A 10,099-nucleotide genomic window follows, 5' to 3' on the forward strand; every position below is an offset into this window, starting at 1 on the left:
ACTAGGGATGAGTGACCAACTCAAATTCTAGGAAAGTAAGTTTGCCTCCATGGTGGGGGAGGGGGGGGCAACAACAGTAACAACAGCAACAAAACACCACCAGCCTGGACACCAGCAGCAGAACCAGTAGGTACAACCACCCCGGCAGGTACCGCAACAAAATGCTAGATTGAATCAGAACGACAACCATGACCTGGCCCCAACCCAGGTTCCTAGTCAGATCCAAGCCTCAAACCAAGTGCCTGAGCCAATTCACAACCAACCCTCAGTTGACAACACAGTCCCCGACCAAAATCAAAATCATCTACTGGTGGAAAGTCAAGCTACGACTCCCATCAGAGCAGAGGTTGCTAGCTCATCTGAGGGATCCAAGAGAAGGCGTCGAAGATGTGTTCACCGTGCCACAAAGAAAAGTCAGCTCGCCCTAGTAGGGAGAGTGATGGACAAGAAAGCAGACAACAAAGTGACTAGCCAGGTAGACGCTTCGTCTAAGCAACCTTTCATAACTCGAGAGTCACCACTTGGACCAGAAATCCTCTAGGCCTCGAAGCCAAAGAACTTCAGAGCACCTAGCTTCGAGACCTACAAGGGTGTAACAGACCTGGTCGAGCATGCTGACAGTTTTCAAGCTCTGTTGTTGCTTCATGGGACTAATGACATGTGCATGTGCATCGCTTTTCCTACTACCCTCAGAGAAGAAGCTCGCCTCTAGTACTCAAGGTTGGCTCCTGGCTCCATAAAAAATGGGAACCAGTTCGCCAACCTATTCATCACACATTTTATAACAAGTAAGAAACATTCTAAATCAGCGACCTGCTTGCTAAATGTAATACAAAAACCAAATGAAACTCTTTGGGAGTACATAAGATGATTTTAACGTGGAACGTCTACAAATCCTGAACTTGAACCCGGTTGTATAGTTCACTGTGGCCAAGAATGGCATACATCACCCCGACCTAAGAAGTAAGAAACATTCTAAATCAGCGATTTGCTTGCTAAATGTAATACAAAAACCAAATGAAATTCTTTGGGAGTACATAAGATGATTTAACATGGAACGTCTACAAATCCCAAACTTGAACCCGGCTGTATAGTTCACCATGGCCAAGAATGGCGTACATCACCCCGACCTATGCTGGGAGATAGAACTAAACCTGCCAGCCACTATGGAAGAATTCCTCGACGTAGCGGAAAAATTTATAAAGGCAAAAGAAGCACTGGGATCACAATCCAAGCTGTTTGGAAAAAGAAAGTGAGCTAAAGAAAAAGCAGGCAACAACAAGTCGAAAAGGAGAAGTAAGTCTCCTAAAAGAAGCAGGCCACCAAGAAGCCGACGAAGTAGCTCGCCTAGAAGAAAGAGTAAGTCTCCTCAACGGGGTTCAAACCAGTGATCTGGAACCCCACCATTGTACAATAAAACCTTTACCCCCCCTGAATGCAAAAAGGGGAGAGATATTAATGCAAATAAAATCAACCAACTATGTTAAGTGGCCGCCCAAGATGAAGGGCAACCTAGCCACCATAAACCCCAATAAATACTGCCACTTCCATTGTGACATCGTCATGACACAAAGAACTGCTGGAACCTGAAGAACGAGACTTAAGACCTAAACCACCGAGTTTACCTTAAGCAGTTTGTGAAAGATGAAGGCCAACTTGCTGAGCTTGGCAAGGAAGCACCTCAGACAAATAGGGAGCAAGAAGCAGCTCCCAGGAATCAACAGCAGGAAAAGCCTGCTTGAGGGGTCATCAACATGATCACTGGAGGGTCCATAGTAGCCGGATGCACCACCTCGGCCGAAAAGAATTCAGTCAAGGAACTCGAGCATAATAGTGACAATCCGCTAAAGTGCCCTCCAAGAGAAGAGGTAATCTATTTCACAGAAGATGACACTCGCGGAATACATTATCCGCACGACAACGTCTTGGTAGTGAGATTGTTAATCAGCTTGGCCACCTCTAGCTTGGCCTAGCATAGCTCGGCCCTAACAAGAAACCATTCAAATTAGCATCTGAATCATTTGACACGAGGGAACAGCTAGATCGTGCTACATCAGCTCCTAAAGTGGAACTCTAGCTAATAGGTAATTAGGAAGGATAATTCAAATTAACGAATAGAAGTTGTGGCAACAAGGCAAAAAAAAAGGTTCAAGAGGATAAGTTTGCAATTATCTTAATCATGCCTAAACTTTTCCCTCAACAACCCAATACAGTTCCCATCTTTTATATTATTATGCATATACAAATATATAATGAATACTCCTTTTAAAGAGAAACCAAACAAATTAGTTATGACTTGCGTCAAAGAGACCACCTTATGACCACATAAAGAAATAAGGAAAAGTTTCAGATAACAAAGGCGCCTTAAGCTAGCTTCCCTATGCAGTTCTAGTCCAGAGAGTAGCAAATTTGTTTGAAGAGCTCGACGTGTTCATGCAAGAGAGCAAGGAACACATCTACAGCACTTTCATCTTTGCAGGAGGGCACAAAAATTAGTAACCCTTCAACAAGTAAATCTGGAGGAAGAAAAACACAAGGCCCTCCACCACCAAAGTCAAGATCATGGAAATGGAACCTCAACCAACTATCCACCTCCAAGTTAGGACACAATGAATCTCCAATCTCTGGTGCTGTCGCAACCAATTCTCCTTCTTTTCCTTTAGATAACTCTCCGAAGTCAATGAATGAATGGAAATACTCATTGTCAACTTTAGTCACAACCTCATGGATTGCCTTGGCGACGTGAGCATGACTCTCATTTAACAACTCTTCCACCATCAACCTTGGATACGCCCAGAGCACCAAATTGCCAAAGAACTCCATCGGCACCGATGGCTTCATTCGGGCGCGGCCGTTCACCGCCACCCTCACTTGGGTGAACTCGTCCTGTGCAAGGCCACGTGCTTGTGTGATCTTCTTCCACATATGTGAAAGAAGGCATTCGAAAGTGCTGAAGCGTTGGTGCCCTTGGCATACCTTGGTTTTGAGCTTGGTTATGAAGTCAGCTGAGAGGTGGACTGCCAAATTGGCAATGGAAGATGAAAATTCAGAACTCGATAGAAGAATGATCGAACTCCACTTTGGGTGGGTTTCTTGGGACAGAAACAGCAGCTCGGTCGTGATAGGGAAGCGTTTCAATGTCGAGCCCACGCACTAGGCTTGCCCAGGAGATGGTGAAGTAGCTCATGGACTGGCCATCTGCAACACGATGGTGTGAAGTTAGGCCTATGACGACACCACCACAGGCATAACGATTGAGCTGAATTTGGAGTAATTCTTGGACACCCTCTAAAGGTGGGAGGAGGTTGCCCACCTCTGAGGCTGGACTGTGATAACTCGAGTAGAATGAGAAACTGTTCCTCTCTTCTTCTTATTATTCTTCCTTTGCAGGGGTTCAGAAATATATATACAAGCATCTCCTAATTATACATAGATTCTGGTTCTACCTCTCCTAGTTACATACAACTTAGGCTGAGAGTTATCCCTGAATTCAAGGGATATCCCCTAGTTTTACATCTCACGCCAATACTCCCCCTCACGTTGGTGCGTACAGATCTTGGACGCCAAACTTGCCAAGTGAGTTGTAGAAGTTTTTACTGGATACAGCCTTTGTAAGTATATCTGCCAGCTGGTCTTCAGATTTGACAAAGGGAAATCGAATGGTTTTGTCTTCGATATTTTGTTTGATGAAATGTCGGTCCACCTCCACATGCTTTGTTTGATCGTGTTGGACGGGATTCTGAGAGATGTCAATGGCAGCCTTGTTGTCGCAGAATAGGTCCATTGCAGAGGTTGGGGGAAAACCAATTTCAGTCATCAGTCTTCTCAGCCAAAGTAGCTCGCACAACCCTTTAGCCATTCCTCGAAACTCAGCTTCAGCACTTGATAGGGCCACGACCTTCTGTTTCTTACTCCTCCATGTAACCAGATTTCCTCCGACGAATGTAAAGTACCCCGAGGTGGATTTTCTATCTGAGACATTTCCGGCCCAGTCTGCATCTGTGTACCCTTCTATCTTCAGATGATCATTTTTTTAGAACATGAGTCCTTTTCTGGGTGAGGACTTCAAGTATCGAAGAATCCGCATTACAGCATTCATGTGATCTTCGCTTGGGCAGTGCATGAACTGACTCACTATGCTGACGGCGTAGGCGATGTCTGGGCGAGTATGGGAAAGGTAAATGAGTTTACCCACCAGCCTTTGGTATCTCTCCTTATTGGTAGGTACTTGGTCTGGGTACTCTCCAAGTCTATGGTTCTGAACGATAGGTGTGTCTGCTGGTTTGCACTCCAACTGTCCTACTTCGAAGAGTAAGTCCAAGGTGTACTTCCGTTGGGATAGAAATATGCCTTCTTTTGATCTGACAACTTCAATCCCTAGAAAGTACTTTAGCCCACCTAAGTTCTTCATCTCGAACTCGAATCCCAATTGCTTTTGCAGTGTTGCTATTTCTCCCGAATCATTCCCTATGATAATCATGTCATCCACGTATATTATTAGGGCTGTCACCTTTCCTCGTTGGTGCTTTAAGAATAGTGTATGATCTGAATTGCTTTGCTGGAAGCCATATTTTTTCATCGCAAGACTGAACCTCCCAAACCATGCCCGTGGAGATTGCTTTAGTCCATATAGTGCTCGTTGTAGCTTACACACAACTTGGTTCTTGGAGTTCGCTGTATAACTAGGTGGGATGTCCATGTATACCTCCTCTTCAAGATCACCATGGAGGAAGGCATTCTTCACATCGAACTGGTGTAGTGGCCAATCAAGATTTGCGGCAAGAGATAATAAGACTCTGATCGTATTCAGCTTGGCTACTGGGGAGAAAGTCTCTTGATAATCTATGCCCTATGTCTGGGTATATCCTTTTGCAACCAGTCTTGCTTTGTATCTCTCGACTGCCCTGTCTGCATTGTATTTGACGAAAAATACCCATTTACACCCTACTGGTCTTTTCCCTTTAGGCAGGGTGACTAAAGTCCATGTCTTGTTCTTCAGTAGTGCCTCCATCTCTTCTTGTATGGCTTGAGTCAATTTTGGGTTTGTCAAAGCTTCTTGGACACTGGTGGGAATATGATTAGAGGACAATTCTTGCATAAATGATTTTAGAGGTTTGGTGAGTCTCTTCGTTTATACATAGTTGGCAATTGGATACTTTGTCCTCCTATCCTCAACATCTGGAGAATATCTGTTTGGCGGTTTGCCACGATTATGCCTGAAAGGTAAGGTGTAGCCAGCCAAAGTACCGTTAGATCTTGAAGGAGTGGTAGGGGAGGTTACCTCAGGGATGCTTTCACGTGCTTCCGGGATATCCTCAGGAGGTGGGCTTTCCGGTACTGGCGAGGTTGGGGTCTCTACTTCTTTTGCTGGTAGAGGTGATGCCGACGTCGAGGTTTCTGTAGATACTTCTGGTGTAGTCTCTGTAGGTGCCTTACTGGTTGCTTCATGGTCCACCATTTCTGTTGAAGCACTCGTATTCGGCCAGTCGGGTAAAAACCAGTTCTGTTCTTCACTCTGACTCTCCCCCTGAAGAGAAGAATTGGTTGTAGGTCGAGAGTAGAAGGTTTTAGATTCCAGAAAGGTGACATCCATGGTAACATAGGTACGGTGGGTGACTGGGTCATAACATCAGTACCCTTTCTGGTGTAGCGCATACCCCAAGAATATACATCGAGCTGCCCATGGATCCAGTTTTGTACGTTGATTTGGATGTAGATGCATGAACGCCACACAACCAAAAACTCGAGGTGGAATCATCAAAACAGAGGGCAATGAGACATGAGATGAAAGAGCTTGTAATGGTGTTTTAAACTGCAGGACCCGTGAGGGCATTCGATTAAGGAGGTGCACGGCGGTAGCAACAACATCAGCCCAATGTCGGTTAGGTACATGTGCTCCAAGTAACAAGGCGCGGGCAGTTTCGAGTATGTGCCGGTTCTTCCTTTCTGCAATGCCATTCTGCTGTGGAGTTTGGGGGCATGAAGTCTCATGAAGTAATCCATGGACCTGAAAATAATCTTGGAACCGTTGATTCATGTATTCCCCGCCGTTATCAGACTGGAGTACCTGAATCTGTGATTTGAACTGAGTCTTCACCATTATATGGAAGGATTGAAAGACAGTCATCACTTCATCTTTATGTTTCAATAGATATAACCATGTCATGCGAGTGCAATCATCAGCAAAGATTACAAACCATCGGAATCCAGAGACTGTAGTCACCGAGGATGGCCCCCACACGTCCGAGTGAATCAAAGCAAATGGAACTTGACTTTTATTCATACTTAAGGGATAGATTGTTCTATGACTCTTAGCTAGGATGCAAGTGTTACATTTGAAAATGTGCGGATGTATATCTGAAAATAACTCCGGAAATAAATGTCTCATATAACTGAATGATGGATGTCCTAACCGGCGATGCCAAATCCAAATCTGTTGTTCCTTGGCGTTCCCTTGATGATGTGTATGATGCGCTTGACCCGTGCTAAGATCATCCATGTAGTAGAGCCCCCCTCGCCTAGTACCATGCCCAATTATCTCCTTGGTGAGAATATCCTGAAGAAGACAAAAAGTGGGATAAATGAGCACAACACAATTCAGATAAGAGGAGATTTGACTAACAGATAGTAATTTGTGAGAGAGAGAGGGAACAAGCAAGGTGTTTTTCAAGGATATAGCGGGTGACAAGGTCACAGTGCCTGCTCCTGTGACTTGAGAGATTGCCCCATTGGCATTAGCAATTGTAGTCCGTCTTGGTGGTGAAGTCTTTGAAAAATCAGTAGCATCATAGGTCATGTGGTTAGTGGCTCCTGAGTCAAGTATCCATGCCTTGTTGTCAATGGTCTTGTTGGGAAGATTGTTACCTGAATCTGAGAGGTGAAACTTCTCCCTGTGGTGCGAATGAGGGTTGAGATTCTATTGTAACTGTTGTAGCCTTACCACTTGTTTCAGCCTTGTCTTGGCGTTTCCGAGCTTGGAGTTCATGCCACCAGTCGGGATAGCCATGTAGCTTGAAGCAGTTCTCCCGGGTATGCTTTGAGTTACCACAATGAGAGCATTTAGTACCACCAGAAGATGCTCGAGATTTAGAGGTCTTACCAGATTTTTCGCTGCTTGCAGGCAGAGAGCTCGTTGAAGAGGGCGTAGGTTGCCCAGTCTTAACACCTTTAGAGGTCAATACTGCTCCTGGAGTTTCAATATGGTTGCCGGTTATCATGACCCTCTGTCGGATAGCTTCTCTTTGAACATGTGCGTAAGCCTGTTCAATAGTGGGAAACAGGTGCATTTAGAGTACATCTGCCTGAATCTTGTCTAGTCTGTCATCAAGACCATCCAGGAAGATATACACTCTCTCCTCTTGAAGGAGAGTATTGTATCGTTGAATATCTATCACACACTCCATCGGATTCAGACGGCGAAAATCAATTTCTCTCCATAATCCTTGGAGATTATTATAGTACTTTTCAAGAGACCCTCTAGACTGGCGCAAGTGGGTCACACGGCGCCGGAGATCGTATACTTGCGAGGTATCACTGCCATCAGAGTACGTGGTAGCCACAGAATCCCACACCATCTTTGCTGTAGGGAATCGAATAAAGTTACCAATCAAGGATACGTCCATGGAGTTAATTAACCAACCTTTGACAATAGCGTTGTCGGTGCGCCACCTTCGAAAGGTTGGGTCAGTTTGTGGAGGCTGAGGAAGTTCTCCATTAATATATCCCAGTTTGTCTCTGCCAGATATATACATCTCAACAACTTGGGACCAAAGGGCATAGTTGGTGCCATCCAACTTGATACCGATCTGAGCAGTAGTGGTTTTTGTAGTTGAGATCGGTCTGTGCAGGAGTTCAGTCATTCTGGTGGTCAATTCAGTGAGAGTAGGATTAGGTCGTTGCTCTCCAAACGGATCTGAGGTTTCCGAATCAGACATGATTATCAGCGGGTTGTAGAGGTAGTAGCACCGTCGACAACGATGAGGCGGCGAGATTGCAGCAGAGCACTTGTCGGTCTTGCGACGACAGTAATAGTAGCCAACCACCCGGGGTTCGCAGTGAGGTTGATAGTTCTGGATAGATCCACTGCCGGAGTTGCAGCGGTAATGGCAGTGAATAGAGCCACTGCTAGACTTGCAGCGGTAATGGCAGCGGTCACCTCCCGGTGACTAAGATTTCACGGCGACCAGGATTTGCAGCGGTGATAGCGGTGGTCCCCTCCTGGTATCCACAAAAAACAATAACAAGAGATCTCGGCCGACGGATTGAGAACTTTGATTGAACCTCAAGAAGAAGAAGCAGAGAGCAGAGGAATCCTCAATGTTTTTTTTTTTTTTCGACGAATGCTCTGGAACAATCTCCGAAACCAGGAAGCTTCTTCGCTTTCCTCCCGGTGAGAAAAATTTTTCCTTGATCGTCTCGATCGCTAGGTGGAGAAAACGATATGGAAGAACAACCTCCCGGCGACCAAGTTTTTGCAGCGATCGTGACCTGCAGCGGAGATAGCAGCGGTCGCCTCCTGGCGACCGAGTTTTCGCAGCGATCACGACCTGTGGCGGTGGTAGCAGTGGTCACCTCCCGGCGACCAAGTTTTCGTAGCGATCATGACCTGCAACGGAGATAGCAACGGTCGCCTCCTGGCGACCGAGTTTTCGCAGCGATCACGACTTGTGGCGGTGATAGCAGTGGTCACCTCCCGGCGACCAAGTTTTCGCAGCGATCAGAACCTGTGGCGGTGATAGCAGTGGTCGCCTCCCGACGACCGAGTTTTCGCAGCGATCAGGGATTTGTAGTGGTAATAGCAGCGGATGGAGCCTCTGTCGGCGACCAAGATTTCGCGGCGATCATATCGTCGAGTTTATCATGGATCGGTATGCTCTGATACCATGATAACTCGAGTAGAATAAGAAACTGTTCCTCTCTTCTTATTATTATTCTTCCTTTGCAGGGGTTCAGAAATATATATATATATATATAGAAGCATCTCCTAATTATACATAGATTCTGGTTCTACCTCTCCTAGTTTCATACAACTTAGGCTGAGAGTGATCTCTGAATTCAAGGGATATCCCCTAGTTTTACAGCTCACGCCAATAGACTGAAGGGCAGCTGCTTGGCCAGGGATGTTGGTACATAGGTCTCAATTACTCGGACACCGGCGTTGTTTAGAATGATACAAGTGCGGCTATGATCGTCGGTTATGAACCGACCTGCGAGCTGGGATAGTGAACAAGAGCTTTGGAGAGTCCCTCCTTCATGGCTTCATTAGATGGCGTTGGTGCCCTGAAGGCATACAGGATGGGGACATGGATATCAAAGGCTGCTTTGTCAAAGAGGTTGAGAGGTATTAAATCATTGGAGGTGGGAAAATCTGGGGAAGAAGAAGCCTTCAAGATGGTATTACTAATTAACCCAATAGCCATTTTTGAGCTTTAATTTCCTACAATGTCTAATATTGCAGGCTCTAGGAACTTTTTGCCAAATAATTAAGGTTCTGGTGCTTCTCGAAAACAATTGATTTGTTTTATATAGAGAAAACAATGAAGTCAGGGTGAAGCAAACCACCATGTATTAATTTGCTAGTGATAAGGTTTTCAGTTTAATAAATGATAAGGTCTTCATTCATATCATGTTTGATGCGTTGGATTATTTTAATGCCTCTGAAGAAAGAACCCTGGGCCTATGTGTAAGCCACTACTTTCCATGTTGAGATGATGCCCTCTTTTTCGGCGAGTTCTTGACTACTGTATTTTGCAAGAGAAATATGTTAATTAATCATCGGATGGTTGAAATTAATTGAAGCATCATGATGCTGGGCTTATTGGCTACTCAATGGGTTAGGATTAATGGGACTATGGTCCCTCATGATGGGCTAATAAAAATATTGGAGTTTGGTGGAGGTCAAGGTCAAAAGTTTTAAAACAATGGGTAAACTACTCGTTGTCAAGATGAGATGACTCGGTTTCCCCATTTCCACTTGGAAGGTGGAATTTCTTTCTTCGTCAACATTTACAACTTACAGCTACTAATTACCACCATGCTTTATATATTGGTTCTTAAACCATATTAGCACCTAGTATTCTGGTCTAAGGCTTCGTAAAAC

General features: G+C 45.1%; 1 pseudogene; it reads right to left on the reverse strand.

Moving 5' to 3' along the window:
• Window positions 1-2,388: 2,388 nt before the first annotated feature.
• Window positions 2,389-9,419, reverse strand: LOC148845586 (tryptamine hydroxycinnamoyltransferase 2-like; annotated as a pseudogene).
• Window positions 9,420-10,099: the final 680 nt, after the last annotated feature.

Source organism: Nelumbo lutea, chromosome 7 (genome assembly GCF_056320005.1).
Source record: "Nelumbo lutea isolate HS-2025 chromosome 7, American lotus-T2T, whole genome shotgun sequence".
In the NCBI taxonomy this organism is placed as follows: Eukaryota; Viridiplantae; Streptophyta; class Magnoliopsida; order Proteales; family Nelumbonaceae; genus Nelumbo; species Nelumbo lutea.